Source organism: Oryctolagus cuniculus, chromosome 13, assembly GCF_051225735.1.
Source record: "Oryctolagus cuniculus isolate XC-2025 breed Fujian yellow rabbit chromosome 13, ASM5122573v1, whole genome shotgun sequence".
NCBI lineage: Eukaryota > Metazoa > Chordata > Mammalia > Lagomorpha > Leporidae > Oryctolagus > Oryctolagus cuniculus.
In genome coordinates this window covers 79,314,295-79,331,555 of record NC_142879.1, presented here as the reverse complement: position 1 = coordinate 79,331,555, position 17,261 = coordinate 79,314,295, and the positions used below count along the sequence as shown (strand labels likewise).

The following is a 17,261-nucleotide window of genomic DNA, read 5'->3' as shown; positions in this document are numbered from 1 at the left end:
GTTTTAGATGACAGATTCCTAGAGACAAGTACTATGCAGAAAAAGTACTAAGCAGAAAATGGTAGAAGACAGGATTACTGCATGCTAATAACATGTAACAAACTAGCTATGTGCTTAGAAAATACTTAACTTTTAGGGCCCAGGTTTCCTCTTCTGTGAGATTAGCTCCTAAAAGGGGATTTGGAAATCTCAAGCCTCCTCAAACTCAGGTTTGCTTAATGTTCAAAAACCTCACATGGTGTAATATCAAATATAGACACTAGAGGACAGCATTTATTAAAATTTGCTGAGATTGTATGCTGGATCTCAACGCAAGTTCATTTTGTTTTGTTTCAGCAAATGTTGGTGATAAAGATCACGGCCGAGTGAAGACGGTGTATTTAGTTGGTGGATGGTTCTCTGAACTTTACAGTTGTTAACTATCAGTATGTCTGTAGGCAAGAATGGTCCCTGTTCCCTCCACAGAGCAGGATGTGCGCAAGTGGGAGGGAGTCCAGCATCCTACAGGTGAGGGCACCGAGGACTGTTTTCCTGTCCACCTGAAATCCTTCTCATTGCAATAAGCTCTGTTTATCCTGTCCTAAGGAAATATAAGTTCCAGATTTGGAAGCTCTCAGAAAACATCAAATAGTTAAAATGGTTATAAGAACACTTTCAGGTCACTCAAATTTTTTTCCTCCCCAAATTCATAGGTGAGTTCATGCCCTTTTCACTGTGGAACTAGAACTTGCAAATATGGATTCTGCTAATGAATCAGAGATAGGAGCAAGGGTAAATTAATGTTTTACATGAAAAAGAGTTCTTCACATCCCTTTCTGGAACTCTGTGTTCTCTATTCTTGGAGTGTGGAGGCTGGGTGATTGCTGGATGGTGACATTCAGTACACATCTTTTGAGTCCTACTAGATACCTACTGGCACTGTGGGAGAAGCCGGGTTCCCCGTGATGGGTAACCTGTGGTTGGAGATAGAGTGAGTGAATAGGCAAATGTGATGTAGTTTAATAAGTACTCAGCTTGGATGCAAGCATGATGAGCTGAGGGAACACATGAGACAGCTCCCTAGCCCCATCATGGGCAGTCTCGGGGAGCCTCTTGGAGGAGTTGATACCTTAGCATTACACCAAAGGGGAAGTGAAGATTTGTGGTCCAGGGGTGAGGGAGGGCACAGCATGGTAGGGGAACTGTGGGTAGTTAAGCATGGTGGCAATGGAAAGTTCAAGGGAGGGATGACCAAGATGGGAGGCTCTGGAGGAGGCTTGGGAAGAGGCTGTCTGCCATGCTAGGGAGCTTAGACTTCCTTTGGGTGGTGGTGGGAAGCACTGAAGGACTAAAGAATGCGTGGCTTTCTTGGAAGGATGCCTCTCACTGCTACATAGCTATCTATTGGAGGAGGGTAAGGGCTGCCTCTGGGACGGCTGTTGGGAGACTTCTGTTTTTCCAAAGGGTACCACCATGTATTTACTCTGGGCAAATATTGTTCCTGCTCTGGCCTGTCACCTGTCCTTTGATTTTGGAGGAAAGCGTGACTGTTGAGGATAGCTGAATTTTCATTGGGAACATGTGAAGTGAAGTTAGGATTGAGGCACGAGTTGATGCGGAAGTCTCAGTTCTGATTTGATAATTTGGCTCCTGACTTATTCCTAACTCTGGTTTATCAATATTCTCTTTCTTTTCATGACCCAGTTTTCTTTTCTTCTCTTTTTTTATTTTTCCTTCCCTTTCTTTCTTTCCCTTTCTATTCTTTCCTTCTTATTTTTTTCTTTATATCTAGATGTCTATGTGTTTGGTAACATTTGTTGAAGACTATTCTTTCTGCTTTAATTACCTGGGCACCTTTGTAGAAAACCAATGGGCCATATACAAAAATAATTCCTAGAAAAATGGAAAGAAAAAATTTATTTTGGTGCAAAAATTTTTGAAATCCACAATAGATTTTCATGATATTTTTTCCCATGAGCATTTTTTAAAGATTCTCCCATAAGACTATATGTTCATCCATTCCTGTACTCTGTTCCATTGATCAATGTGCCTACATTTTCACTCTACCCACTGCCTTAATTAATATACCTTTGTAAGGTACTTTCAGTCCTCTAAATTTGTTCTTTATCAAAACTGTTTTGATTCGTCTCTTTTTAAATATTTATTTATTTATTTTTAGGCAGAGTTTCAGAGAGGCAGAGGAAGAGGCAGAGAGAGAGAAAGAGAGAGAGAGGTCTACCATCTATTGGTTCACTCTCCAGATGGCTGCAGTGGCTGGAACTGTGCCGATCTGAAGCCAGGAGCCAGGAGATTCTTCCAGGTCTTCAACACAGGTGCAGGGGCCCACACACTTGGGCCATCGTCCCTTGCTTTCTCAGGCCATAACAGAGAGCTAGACCAGAACTGGAGCAGCTGGATCTCAATCCAGCGCCGATATGGGATGCCAGCACGGCAGGCAGCAGCCTTATTTGCTATGCCACAGTGCCAGCCCCTAGAATCAGTTTTTAAATTTCTAAAACTAGGAGTGCTGTGATTTTTAGCAGGATTGCACTGAAACTGGAGAAAAAATGTGGGAGAATGGAAATCTTAGAGATAATGAATCTCTCCCATCTTTTAAAAAAATTTATTTTATGAGGATGGCACTGTGGCGTAGGGGGCTAAGCCTCTGCCTGCAGTGCTGGCATCCCATATGGGCGTCGATTCCTGTCCTGGCTTCTCCTCTTCACATCCACCTCCATACCATGGCCTGGGAAAGCAACAGTAGATACCCCAAGTGCTTTGGTCCCTGTACCCACATGGGAGACCTGGAAGGAGCTCCTGGCCCCTGGGTTTGGATTGACCCAGCTCCTGCTGATGGGGCCATTTTGGAAGTGAACCAGCTGGTGGAAGACCTTTCTCTTTGTTTCTCCCTCTCTCTGTAACTCTGCCTCTCAAATAAATAAATAAATAAATAAAATTTCAAACAAATTCTATTTTACTTATTTGAAACATAGAATTACGGAGAGAAGGAGAGGGAGGAGGAGAGAGAGAGAGGTCAATCTTTCACCTGCTGCTTCACTCCATAATTGGCTGAAACACCTGGGGCTGGGCCAGGCTGAATCCAGGAGACAGGAACTCGATCTTGGGGTCTCTCATGTAGGTACAGGGGCCCAAGTGCATGGCCCATCTTCTGCTGCTTTCCTAGGTGCATTAGCAGGAAGCTGGATTGGAAGTAAAGCAGGTGGGACTTGGATCAGCACCCATAGGGGATGCTAGTGTTGTAGGTGGCATCTTAACTCACTGCACTGCATTTCTGGCTCCTGAGTCTCCCACCTGTAAGCACAATCTGTTTCTCCATTTATTGAAAATTTGTTTAAATTCTGTTATCATTGGGGCCTGCGATGTGGCTCAGCAGGTTAATGCCCTGGCCTGAAGTGCCGGCATCCCATATGGGCGCCGGTTCTAGTCCCGGCTGCTTCTCTTCCCATCCAGCTCTCTTCCATGGCCTGGGATAGCAGCAAAAGATAGCCCAAGTCCTTGGGCCCCTGCATCCACATGAGAGACCTGGAAGAAGCTCCTGGCTCCTGGCTTTGGATCGGCGCACCTCTGGCCGTTGCGGCCATCTGGGGAGTGAACCAGCGGATGAAAGACCTTTCTCTCTGTCTCTACCTCTCTCTGTAACTCTGTTTTCTTTTTCTTTTTTTGACAGATAGAGATAGACAGTGAGAGAGAGAGAGAGAGAGAGAGAGAGAAAGGTCTTCCTTCCGTTGGTTCACCCCCAAAATGGCTGCTATGGTAGGTACTGCTCCGATCCACAGTCAGGAGCCAGGTGCTTCTTTCTGGTCTCCCACGTGGGTGCAGGGGCCCAAGCACTTGGGCCATCCTCCACTGCCTTCCCGGACCACAGCAGTGAGCTGGACTGGAAGAGAAGCAACCGGGACTAAAATCTGGCACCCATATGGGATGCTGGCGCCGCAGGCAGAGGATTAGCCAAATGAGCCACAGCACTGGCCCCTCTCTGTAACTCTGTCTTTCAAATAAATAAAACAAATCTTTTTAAAAAAATAAATTCTGTTATCACTATTTTGTGGGCTTTAACGTACAAATCTTGTACATTTGTTAGATTTGTTTTTGAATATTTTATGTTTCTTTTTAATTTGAAAGAGTTACAGAGAGGGAGAGCCAAGGTTGGGGGATGTTGTATCGACTGGTTTGCTCTCAGGATGGCTGCAAGGGCCAGGTCTGGGCCAGGCCAAAGCCAGAAGTTAGGAGTTTCCTTTGGGTCTCCCAAGTGGATGCAGAGGCCAAAGTGCATGGTCCATCTTCCAATGCTTTCCCAAGTGCATTAACAGGGAGCTGGATTGGGAGTGGAGCATCCCAGACTTGAACTGGCACCTATGTGGAATGCTGGCACTGTAGATGGAGGCTTTACCTGCTGCACCACAACACCAGCCCCATTTTATGTTTCTTAACACAACAGTAAATGACACTGATTTTTGAAATTTAATTTCTGTTAATTCCCATTTTACAAAATATCATTGGTTTAAAAAATACTGACTTTGTATCTTGTATTCTTACTAAACTTACAGATTTATTCAGTTAGTTTTTAAAATTTCTTTATGAATAGCCACATTGACTATGAATGGAGACAGTGTTATCTATCACTTCCTTCTAAATGGCTTATAAATGACTTTTGCTTTTATCTGATCTAAAATTGTCTACCTTTCAAATGGACTGTTTAAATCATTTATATGTGTATGTGTATATATATGTGTGTATTATATATGTGTGTATATATATGTGTGTGCATATATATGTGGGTATAAATATATATGTATAAATACACATATATAAATACACACATATATTAATAAATATATATATACACAGACACACATATATTATAACATGTAACTGGAATTGTTTAGTTAATAAATCATTCTATTAAAAATCAATCCTAGTTTAGGCCGGCGCCACGGCTCAATAGGCTAATTCTCTGCCTGTGGCGCCGGCACACCGGGTGCTAGTCCCGGTCGGGGCGCTGGATTCTGTCCCAGTTGCCCCTCTTCCGGGCCAGCTCTCTGCTGTGGCCCGGGAAGGCAGTGGAGGATGGCCCAAGTGCTTGGGCCCTGCACCCCATGGGAGACCAGGAGAAGCACCTGGCTCCTGCCTTTGTATCAGCGCGGTGCGCCGGCCGTGGTGGCCACTGGAGGGTGAACCAATGGCAAAGGAAGACCTTTCTCTCTGTCTCTCTCTCTGACTGTCCACACTGCCTGTCCAAAAAAAAAAAAAAAAATCAATCCTAGTGATCAGAACAATCTAATTAATAGGTTAAGATTTTTTTGCTTTGATATATACAAGGGAAATTCAAAAATTTCATGGAAAATGGGATGAAGGGAAGTTTATTTTGGTGCAAAAAACTGAAATCTATGAAGTTGTTTCACAATACATATATTCTAGAAACTTTTTGAAGACCCCTCATATTCATGATTTCAGATACAGAAATGAACTTGTGGTCTTGGTAGTGAAAATACTGTGAACTAATATTGATTCTTGCAAAGTTAAGTGTGGCATACATCAGTGCTTAGCAGGTCTATTCACTAAAGTTTTTCATAAGAAAAGAAAGCCCTTGTAAAGAAGCAACTAAATTATTCAGCAGACTCTTAGTCCTTTCATTATGATCAATTGTGAACTGAAATTGATCACTTGGAATAGTGAGATGGCATTGGTACATGCCACCCTGATGGGATTGAATTGGAATCCCCTGGTATGTTTTTAACTCTACCATTTGGGGCAAGTCAGCTTGAGCATGTCCCAAATTATACATCTCTTCCCTCTCTTAGTCCCACTCTTATGTTTAACAGGGATCATATTTCAGTTAATTTTTAACACTTAAGAATAACTGTGTATTAATTACAGAATTAAACCAGTCATATTAAGTAGAACAGACGAAAAAACTACTAAGAGGGATAATGTATTAAGTTGTTCATTAACAGTCAGGGCTATGCTGATCAAGTCACCGTTTCCCATAGTGTCCATTTCACTTCAGGAGGTTTCCTTTTTGGTGTTCAGTCAGTTGTCACCGATCAGGGAGAACATATGGTATTTGTCCCTTTGGGACTGGCTTACTTCACTCAGCATGATGTGTTCCAGATTCCTCCATTTTGTTGCAAATGACTGGATTTCGTTGTTTCTTACTGCGGTATAGTATTCTAAAGAGTACATATCCCATAATTTCTTTATCCAGTCTACCGTTGATGGGCGTTTAGGTTGTTTCCAGGTCTTAGCTATTGTGAATTGAGCTGCAATAAACATTAGGGTGCAGACCTCTTTTTTGTTTGCCAATTTAAATTCCTTTGGGTAAATTCCAAGGAGTGGGATGGCTGGGTCGAACGGTAGGGTTATCTTCAGGTTTCTGAGGAATCTCCAGACTGACTTCCATAGTGGCTTGACCAGTTTGCATTCCCACCAACAGTGGGTTAGTGTCCCTTTTTCCCCACATCCTCGCCAGCATCTGTTGTTGGTAGATTTCTGAATGTGAGCCATTCTAACCGGGGTGAGGTGAAACCTAAGAGTCAAAGGGAGCACATAAACAAGTCTAGTACCTGCTAACACTAACCGATGGAATAAATAAAGGGGAGAGTGATCCAACATGGGAAGTGAGATACTCAGCAGACTCATAGAATGGCAGATGTCCTAAATAGCACTCTGGCCTCAGAATCAGCCCTAAAGGCATTCCGATCTGGCTGAAAAGCCCATGAGAGTATTTCAGGCATGGAAAGCCAAGACACTCTGGCAAAAGATCTCTGCGAGTGAGATCCCAGTGGAAAGAACAGGTCTTCAAAGAAGGAGGTACCTTTCTCTGAAGGGAGGAGAGAACCTCCACTTTGACTATGACCTTGTCTAAACAAGATAAGAATCAGAGAACTCAGAGGGCTTCCATAGCCTTGGAAACTCATGACTGGTGCATAGGGAGACTACTGATGCCATAGACAGGAGTGTCAATTGGTAAAGTCAACAACAGGAGTCACTGTGCACTTACTCCTCATGTAGGATCTCTGTCTTTAATGTGCTGTGTATTGAGATTTAATGCTATAACGAGTACTCAAACAATATATTTCACTTTGTGTTTCTATGGGGGTGCAAACTGTTGAAATTTTTACTTAATGTATACTAAACTGATCCTCTGTTAAAAAAAAAAAAGAAATTATCAATTCCCAACTTGACTCTCACTGGGATTAAACATGACAATAGGTCTGATCTGATTTCATCATCATTTAAAAAAATCATCTATTATTTTTCACTTTATGTTTCTGTGTGGGAGCAAACTGTTGAAATCCTTACTTAATGTATACTAAGCTGATCTTCTGTATATTAAGATAATCGAAAATGAATCTTGATGTGAATGGAAGGGGAGAGGGAGTAGGAAAGGGGAGGGTAGTGGGTGGGAGGGACGGTATGTGGGGGAAGTCATTGTAATCCATAAATCGTACTTTGGAAATTTATATTCATTAAATAAAAGTAAAAAAAAATAAAAATTAAAAAAAATTATTCAGCAGATTCCAGGTATTTTAAAAGAAAAGAATTACAATTTGGATTCTAGATATCATGTTTTTAATGACTCAGATAATACTTTGGAGAGTGTTCTGTAAAGTTTAAAATGGCCTACAGATGTTTGTTCAACTTAATAAAAGTTAAATTGTTTACAGTACTCAGAACCCATTACAATTCAGATGGATGGATTTAATAGTTCAGAAAATGGTGTGATTCAGTCTTATCAGTTTATCTAGTAAGGAAATGTTTTTCCCCAGTGACTCAGATGTAGTGCAGAATGACCTGCATGAATAGGGAGGGTTTGTTAGGACAGTTTTCAGTGATGAGGAGGGGGTCTCTGATGAATGCAGAGTGGTTACTCATGGAAATATGAGAAGGAAACTAAGAACTATAACTTTGATAATGGGCACATTTGTCAAAGAGATGAATACAAATCTAACACCATGTTCTACACTTGACGTTAACCAAAAAGTCGAGAAGTGATTAACACTATGTTCCTCATTTGTGTCGAGCATGTCTTTCTCCTGTCTAAAGATGGACCTCTTGACACTAATTTTTATCTGATGAGTGACAGGGTTTTATTGGGAACTAAGAAATTGTCGTAGGATGATTCAAATTGAAAAACAGCAGAATTGTAAGTAAAAGTTGACCATGAAGGAGTCAGAAGCCCAGAAGATAAAAGAAGAAATGGGACAAAAACTTGCTCAGACTTTGAAAAATATGGCTTCCTCACAGAATTTTGTGAATAAAAATAATAAATAGACGCCTAGTTAAAGAGTTAGTTAATGATAAGATGCCTGCTATGTGTCAGGCAGCTTGCAAAATACTAGGGTCGCAATAGTGAAATGAGAAACACAGACCTTTTCTTTTTCGGCTTATGGGTTACATAGGTAGGGTTCACAGAAAAGAAAAACCAGGAAAGCAAGTGCTTAGCAAAGGTGACAATTTCCATGAGGGCAATATGTAGGGTGAAGATGAACAGTGGGAGGGATACAGTCTGGAAAGAGTGCCCAGAGAAGCCCAGCAACACTCAGGATGGTACAAAATGGAAACCAGCACTGATGGTACATCCTGCTCCCACTGGGCTGTAAACTCAGAGAGCTGAGTTCATGAAAAAGCCGCTACTTCCCTGGGGACTGACACATGAGGGTGGAGGAAGGGAACAGGAGTGCTCTGTTATTTCCTTAGAGATAGTTAAGAGTTTTCAGAGCCTGAACTTTAAAAATTGCTAACTTCATATGGCATGATACTTCCCTGAGATACATGTTTGTATTTCGTTCTTGGTGCTGTAGAAGAACCAAGAGTCTCCCCCCCCCCCCTATTTCCTCTCCTCTATAAAATCCTCTCATTACCTGGTTAATGCTACTCTTAGGATCATTGGTTACTATTCTCACCCTGTCTTTTATACTACGGTGTCTAAGTGTTTACAGCAGGTTATAATGAACAAACTAAGGCCTTTAAGAACCAGGCGGTCAACCAAATGCTGCTACAAAGATTTACTCGGCTCCCCACCCAGGAGACAGCGACTTGAGACATCATCCCATGCCAGCGAAGAGTACCTCCATCACCCCGTGTCAGCAGGAAGTAGCTCTAAAGACAGATCATTGTCCCTCTATCCCTCCTGGACTTTGGGGACTAATGTAATCCCATACAAATCCTGCTTTATAATAAACAAAAGGGGGGAATGTTAGGAAACTGGGGCAGTTTTAGCCAGGTGGCTGCATTGCCCAGCTACCTGAGCCAGGCTCCACCCCCATCCTAATGGGATTCACTGCTCCTGCTTCCCTGCCCACCCTCAGGTGAAGTTTTAAAAGGGCCTGTTCCTGAACACGTGCTCTCTCAGTCCTTCTCTCTGCTCTCTTGGCCTCTCTTGGCTCCTCTCCTCCTCTCATCTCTCTTCTCCCTCCTCTCTGTCTCTCTCTCTTACAGTCTCCTTCTCTTTTTCCTTCGCCGTCCCTTCACTCCTGTCTATAGGGTGTTCCCAATAAACCCTTTCCCTTTAAAAAAAAAAAAAAGAAAGAAAAACCAAGAGTTTGAGAAATAAAACAGGGCTTAGGTACTAGTAATAACCAGGGTGTTAAGTCAAGACAATCAGGGGCTTTCATTTTCTTCATGTGCAGTTAGGAGAACTCAGGAGAATGAAGGAAACAATGAAATTGTTGAGAGGAGGATCCATGTAGGCATTTGAAGAGCAAGTTTGAGAGGTTTTACCTAAGACTAGTCAGGCTCCATAAACATTGACAGGGTCCCAGTGAGGAGACAGGGAGAAGATGCTGGGTGCAACTTGCTCTGGGCATCTATTACTGTGTAAGGAACAATGCTCAAAATGTAGCGGCTCAAGACTATTTTGTCTCACAATATTGTGTATCAAGAGTCGAGGCACAAATTGACTGAATATCTTTTCTGAGTTCACTCGGTGATATTTGGCTGGCTGATGGGAGGTCTGCAGGATCTATGTTGGCTTCACTCAGATGCATGAAAGCAAGACTGGAAGTCTGGGCTCAGCTAGGCTCCTCTTTTCTCCACCTACTCTTGAGGGCCTTTGCAGCAGCCCCTTAATCGGGGTAGTTGGACTTCTCTATAGCTCAGAGTCTCAAGAGTCAAAGATAGAAGCTCAAAGTCTCCTTAAATTTAGATATAGAATTGAGAGAGCATCGTGTCTTCTGCTTTCCGTTGATCAATGTGAACACAGGTTAGATTCAAGAGGGATGGGAAACTGGCCCTGCTTCCCAGTAAGAAGGTACATCAAAGAATTCCTCTCTTGGGGCCTTCCCTGTGGCATAGTGGAGTGAGCCACTGCCTGTGGCATCCCTTATGGGCTCTAGTTTGAATCCTGGCTATGCCTCTTTGGATCTAACTCCCTGCTATGGCCTGGGAAAGCAGTAGAGGATGGCCTGAGTGTTTGGGCCCTTGAACCCACGTGGGAGACCTGGAAGAAACTCTTGGTTCCTGGCTTCAGATTGGCCCAGCTCCAGTTGTAGACATTTGGTGAGTGACCCAGCAGATGAAGTCCTTTCTTTCTGTCTCTCCCTCAGTCTGTAACTCTACCTCTTAATAAATAAGAAATCTTAAGAAAAAAAGAATTGCTCTCCACCTTGAATTCATATCAGATCTTTTGGGAATATTAGACCACAGGTTTTGGGACTTACAGGCCTAGCAAGGTTCTCTGGGCTCAAGACTGGCATAAAATCAGCACAGCTGTTCTCCATGGCTTTTGAGGGCACACCTCTCAGTGGTGCCCATTATAGGGCTGTCATCTACTATTCGCTGCCTTGCACAAAGCACCCGACAGAGGGCTCAAACAGAGCCTGAAGTGCCTTTGATAAGTTGTGTGCTCAGGGGAAGAACTCTGTTAGCAGAGGTGGGGATGCTATTTTCTAATTTGCACAGAGGTGACTCATGGTCAACAGAGCCTTGGAAAGACCTTTCTCCCATTTCCTAACTAGTGTAAGCACATCAGGACCTTGAACTATAATGACAGACATTGCATTTCCTGCCAACTTTGGGGGATGAAGTCTCAGAGCAGCTTAATTTGATGTAGAGAAATACAGGAGTTATGGCGTGGTTTTCAAATATTTTGTATGAAAATCACACCTTTTACTCTAACGGCCCTGTGAGGTTTAGGAGGATGGGCACATGGGCACTCTGCTGCTGTCATGGCTGCACCGGCAGCCCTTCCCCCTCTCCCCTGCCCTACGAACTCTGAATCCATGTTAAATACAGCTGGGAGAGGCCGGCACCGCGGCTCAACAGGCTAATCCTCCGCCTTGCAGCACCAGCACACCGGGTTCTAGTCCCGGTCGGGGCGCTGGATTCTGTCCTGGTTGCCCCTCTTCCAGGCCAGCTCTCTGCAGTGGAGGATGGCCCAAGTGCTTGGGCCCTGCACCCTATGGGAGACCAGAATAAGTACCTGGTTCCTACCATTGGATCAGCGCGGCCATTGAAGGGTGAACCAACAGCAAAAGGAAGACCTTTCTCTCTGTCTGTCTCTCTCACTGTCCACTCAGCCTGTCAAAAAATAAAAATAAATAAATAAATAAATACAGCTAGGAGGACAGAACCATGGAGGTCCAGTGTTCCTACGGACAGCCATGCCTGATGGACCTGTCCTAGTAATTCCTCTTTGGGACCTCGGTCCATGCCAATATCCACAGGAGGGGCTCTTCTGCTCACCCTGGAGTCTTCATTCAGAAGTCACTGTTGGATAGGTTGTCCAGTGAAAACCCTCTGTAGCAGGTGGGAAGTTTTTGCAGCAAATGAAAATGGTGGGGACCATGGTGGCTTTTAAATGCTTCACTCCTACCTGTCCTGTAGCTGACATCCAACTCAGTTTCCATGTCATTGTGTCCTGGGTGCATAACTGATACCAAGATGATGGTATTTTACCTACTAGAAATAGAACCAGGAGGTGGGCATCTATCTAAATGTGAGTCACAAAAAATCAGGAAAAAGACATATAGAAACTGGCAGGACACCCATCAGCACAGCAACAGAATAACTAGTACTCAAACAGTACTTCACACTTTGTGTTTCTGTGCGGATGCAAACTGTTGAAATCTTTACTTAATATATACTAAATTGATCTTATGTATTTAAAGATAATTGAAAATGAATCTTGGCTGGTGCTGTGGCTCACTAGGCTAATCCTCCGCCTGCGGCACTGGCACCTTGAGTTCCAGTCCCGGTTGGGGCGCTGGGTAATAGTTGGTTGCTCCTCTTTCAGTCTAGTTCTCTGCTGTGGCCCCGGAGGGCAGTCGAGGATGGCCCAAGTGCTTGGGTCCCTGCACCCACCTGGGAGGCCAGAAGAAAGCACCTGGCTCCTGGCCTCGGATGGGTGCAGCGCCGGCCGTGGTGGCCATTTGGGGAGTGAACCAACGGAAGGAAGACCTTTCTCTGTCTCTCTCTCACTGTCTATAACTCTCTTTGTCTCTCTGTCTCTCTGTCTCTCTCTCTCACTGTCTAACTCTGCCTGTGGGGAAAAAAAAATAAAATGAATCTTGATGTGAATGGGATGGGGGAAGGAGTGGGAGATGGGATGGTTGTGGGTGGGAGGGAGGTTATTGAGGGAAAAACCATTGTAATCCAAAAGTTGTACTTTGGAAATTTATATTTATTAAATAAAAGTTAAAAAAAAACTAGAATGGATAATCAAATAAAATCTTTCCTAGGAGTGATCAAAAGCTGGAGTATTTTTTTAGTAATCTATAAAATGTGATGGTGCCAGGTGGAAATTTACAATCCTGTATGCTGTTATACCTGTCAAGACCATGTTAAATTCCAGAAGATGTGATAGTTAATGATTCTGTCCACCTTGAGCAGTGGAAACTATTGTTTACATGGAGTGATGGGAGGGAAAAATACTCCAAAATTTAAACTGTTTCTAAGTGAGTCCTCTCTGGTCACACTGTGTTAGCTGAGAAGAGACCCTAATTAAAACATTAATTAGGCAGAGCAGTAGAGGGAGACTCTATTTGGATTTCCTGAGGAAGCTGTTTTCCCAAAAGCAGCTGAGAATGCTGGTTGGTTGTGATTACAAAATGAGGAAGAGATAAATTATCCCTAATGAGACCTAGGCTAGATATTTTGTTCTTGGGGAAATCTGCTATATAAATAATAAAAAATGATAGGTAAACATGAGTTAATTAAACAGATGTTTGAGATTTTCTATTGAGAGTCAAAACTCCAAAAGAGGTAAAAACAACAAAGCTAAATTTCCAAAAATTTTTGCAAGTAGAGGTGGAATACTCGAAGACAAATAATAAATATACTCCATTTTGCTTTGGTATTTTTCTTTTTTTTAAATTGTGGCAGTATGTTTATTGAAGTAAAGTCCAATCCATGTATTTAGAGTGTTTTATCTTTATCTTTAAAATCTTTCCATTGAGAATCTCATTAAATCAACCTTAAAATACCTAAGTCTAATGTTGGCTCTGATTGGTTTTTAAAAATCCTATTTTAAGATGGAAAAATAATCATTATGAAGCATAGAGAGCTTTCAGCTCTTTGTAAATACATCTTGATAATAGCAACTGTAAATTATAATATGAAACAGAAAGAGAATTAATTTACTGTGGCATAGGAAGTCCTGCCAGTTTCTAAATGCCATAAATAGTTTTCTGAGATTTTTTTTACATTGTTCAGGCCTCAAGGGAAACTAAAGCCCCATATCCAGGTTTGGTAGCAAACAAGCTCTGTTTGTCAGGTGCAAAGCTTCCGTCATTCCCCTGGTAAAGAGATTCATGCACATTTGCCAGGAAGCTGGGCGGCTTGTCAACAGGTACTATTTATTGATACTGTGCAGCCTTCCCATCCTGCTCCAGTAAACCATAATCCTTGAGCACCAAATTTCCCACATGTGTCCACCAGCTGGTCCAGCTCAGAGCAGCTGCACTCATACATGTCCCTCAGCTCCTGTGGCCCTGGTTCATTAACTCTCCCAGCAGCAGCTGGACCATGGTTTCAGGTGCTTCTTCACATATCTTCTGAAACTGGAGCACTCACGCATCCCCAGTGTATACATGCTTTACATGCTGGCAGTGTTTGAAGAAGGGTACATCTTGAGTGTTTTGACTCAGGATCTGGGTTTGGAGTTCATCCAGGCTAATACCCAGATACACGCAGATCACCTCAGGGCTATGGGGGTCAGAGTGAAGGGCATCCTCTGTGACTGACAGCATTCTTCCAGACTAATCCCTAGTTGGGCCTGTACCTCCTCCAGTCACAGAACTTTGTTCCATTGCAAGCCTTTGTGCTTAGTTTTGCAGCCAACTGACTCTCCATTACTCTGATACTGAAATGGGAAGTTGCTGCTGTGTTCGTTTACACACAGCTGTTGGCAATCACAAACACAGCTCCGCTAGGAAGTTTAACATCAGTTGCCCTCAAAGGACTAAATTATATCAACTTGACAATTCTTTCTTTTGCAAGAAATGGTATGGATTTGTCCATGCTTTCTCCTTCAGTGCCAATAAAATGTTCGTTCTTAGTACAAATTTTCGCATGTTCCACCTTGGATGGGTCCATTCTCTGTAATGTGAATGGCACCAAGCCAGCACAATAAACTAAGGCAATGGAGCTGAAGAGGCCAGAACTTGGTGGGATGTTTCCATCTACCAGGCAGGTCACTGGGACCAAAGTGTTCCTGAATTCCTTTAAATCCACATAGGAAATAGTTGTGCCACAGAGGCTTGGTTTTGTCAATCTGAATGTTATCAGAACAAGTACTGAAGTGTGGATACAAGGGATTTATGTTGGCCAGTTGGAGAGTGGTTTTCCCCCCACCCCACAGGTTCCACAGCTATTAACATATCTTGTTCTATAGCCATTGGAATTACAGAATATCCACAGTAATCTATATGCTCTCCTATCATATTTACTCTTCCTGGGGCTCGAACATAAAATTTGGGAGAGGATCCAAACTTAGAGTTAAACATCTCCTTCTGTTTCAGCAATCTGGAATGTTCTGCAACCTGAATTAGATACACGGCAGGGCCTTCCGTTGTCATATTTCTCTAGATCTTTCTTTCTTCTGCAGCTTCTAGTGGCAAGGCACAGCAATCACAAGGTATCTCTGGTATTCTTCTTTAAAAAAATTGAAAATAACTTATTTAGTATTTGGAAGACAGAGAGACAGAAAGATAGAGACAGAGTAACACACACACCAGACAGAGGGATATAGAGCTAGAGCTAGAGTGAGCAAGCGAGAGAGAGGGAGAGAAAGAGAGAAATGCACTCTAATTCGCAACTTCCCATACCCATAATGACTGGAGTTGAGTCAGGCTGAATTCATGAGTGGGGAACTCAATCCAGGACTCCCATGTGGGTGGTAGGACCCCAACTACTTGAGCCATCACTGATGTCTTCCAAGGTGTGCATTAGCCAGAAGTTAGAATTGGAAACAGAGCCGGGACTTGAATGCAGGCATTTGATATGGGAGTTCCAAGTGACATCTCAGCTGCTGTGTGCCAAAAGCCTGATGCCATCCACTTTTTTATTTTACTGAGGACTCCAACAGATTAGATGCTGCTGCATATGTTAGTAAGGGTGACCTTCTTTTATCAGTCTTTCAATTCCAAATTCAACTCAGTTGACTGAATTCAAATGCTAATCTTTCAGGAAAGATTCTTACTGACACATTCAGAAATTGCATTTTACCAACTCTCTGGATATCATTTATCCAAGTCAAACTGACACATAAATTTAATTGTTACTGTGTGTGTGTGTGTGTGTGTGTGTGTATATAAAAGAGAGATCCACAAGTTTCAATACGGGAACTGACAACTATTTAGAGTGGATTATTGGTCAAGCTGGGCACACCTGTAACCCACAGTTTAAGTCTTGGCATGCGCTTACATGATTGGTAGTGTCTCCTTCTCCTAACCCAGTAATTTTAATTTTAATTTTATTTATCTACTTGTTTATTTTTAGAAAATTTTTACTTAATAAATATAAATTTCAAAAGTAGAATTTTTGGATTGTAGCAGTTTTTCCCCACATATCCACCCTCCTACACGCAAACCATCCCATCTCCTACTCCCTCTCCCATCCCATTCTTCCTTAAGATTCATTTTTAATTATCTTTATATACAGAAGATCAACTTAATATACACTAAGTAAAGATTTCAACAGATTGCACTCACACAGACACACGAAATATAAAGTATGGTTTGATTACTAGTTTTACCATGAATTCACGTAGTACAACACATTAAGGACAGAGATCCTACATGGGGAGTGCACAGTGATTCCTGTTGATGATTTACCAATTAACACTCTTATTACTGGCGTCAGTAAACACCTGAGGCTCTTGTCATGAGCTTCTAAGGCTTTGGAAGCCTCTTGAGTTCACAAATTCCGACCTTATTTAGACAAGGCCATAGTCAAAGTGGAAGTTCTCTCCTCTCTTCAGAGAAAGGTACCTCCTTCTTTGATGGCCCGTTCTTTCTGTTGGGATCTCACTCGCAGAAATCTTTCATTTAGGTCATTTTTTGCCACAGTGTCTTGGCTTTCTATATCTAAAATACTCTCATGGGCTTTTTAGCCAGATCAGAATGCCTTAAGGGCTTATTATGAGGTCAGAGTGCTGTTTAGGGCATCTGCCATTCTAGGAGTCTGCTGTGTATCCTGCTTCCCATGTTGGGTCATTCTCTCCTTTTTAATTCTATCAATTATCATTAGCAGACACTGGTCTCATTTATGTGATCCCTTTGAAACTTAATTCTGGGATTGATCCCTGCTATGCAGGGATGGTTCAATGTTGGCAAAACAATCAACGTGATACACCACATTAACAGACTGCAGAAGAAAAACCATATGATTATCTCAATAGATGCAGAGAAAGAATTTGATAAAATACAACACCGTTTCATGATGAAAACTCTAAGCACACTGAGTATAGAAGGAACATTCCTCAATAAAATCAAAGCAATTTATGAAAAACCCACCTATTGAGTGGGGAAAAGTTGGAAGCATTTCCACAGAGATCTGGTACCAAACAGGGATGCCCACACTCACCACTGCTATTAAATATAGTTTTGGAAGTTTTAGCCAGAGCTAAAGTAAAAGAAAGGCAAGTAAAAGAAATTAAAAGTATACAAATTGGGAAGAAAGAAGTCAAACTATCCCTCTTTGTAGATGATATGATTTTTTATTTAGGGGATCCAAAGAACTCTACTAAGAGACTATTGGAACTCATAGAAGAGTTTGGCAAAGTAGCAGGATATAAAATCAATGCACAAAAATCAACAGCC

General features: G+C 42.3%; 1 long non-coding RNA gene and 1 pseudogene across 4 annotated transcripts in view; one reads left to right on the top strand and one right to left on the bottom strand.

Moving 5' to 3' along the window:
* Positions 1–17,261, top strand: part of LOC149122690 (uncharacterized) — an 86,753-nt gene that overhangs the window by 48,962 nt on the left and 20,530 nt on the right. The window contains exon 1 of one of the 4 annotated variants that reach the window (XR_016219806.1): positions 337–507. The exons of the other annotated variants lie outside the window; for them this stretch is intronic. This is a non-coding gene — a long non-coding RNA (uncharacterized LOC149122690). Of the gene's footprint in view, positions 1–336; positions 508–17,261 lie in introns of those variants that run through there. 4 annotated transcript variants of the gene reach the window in all.
* On the bottom strand, positions 13,650–15,017 carry LOC100349616 (N-acetylgalactosamine kinase pseudogene; annotated as a pseudogene).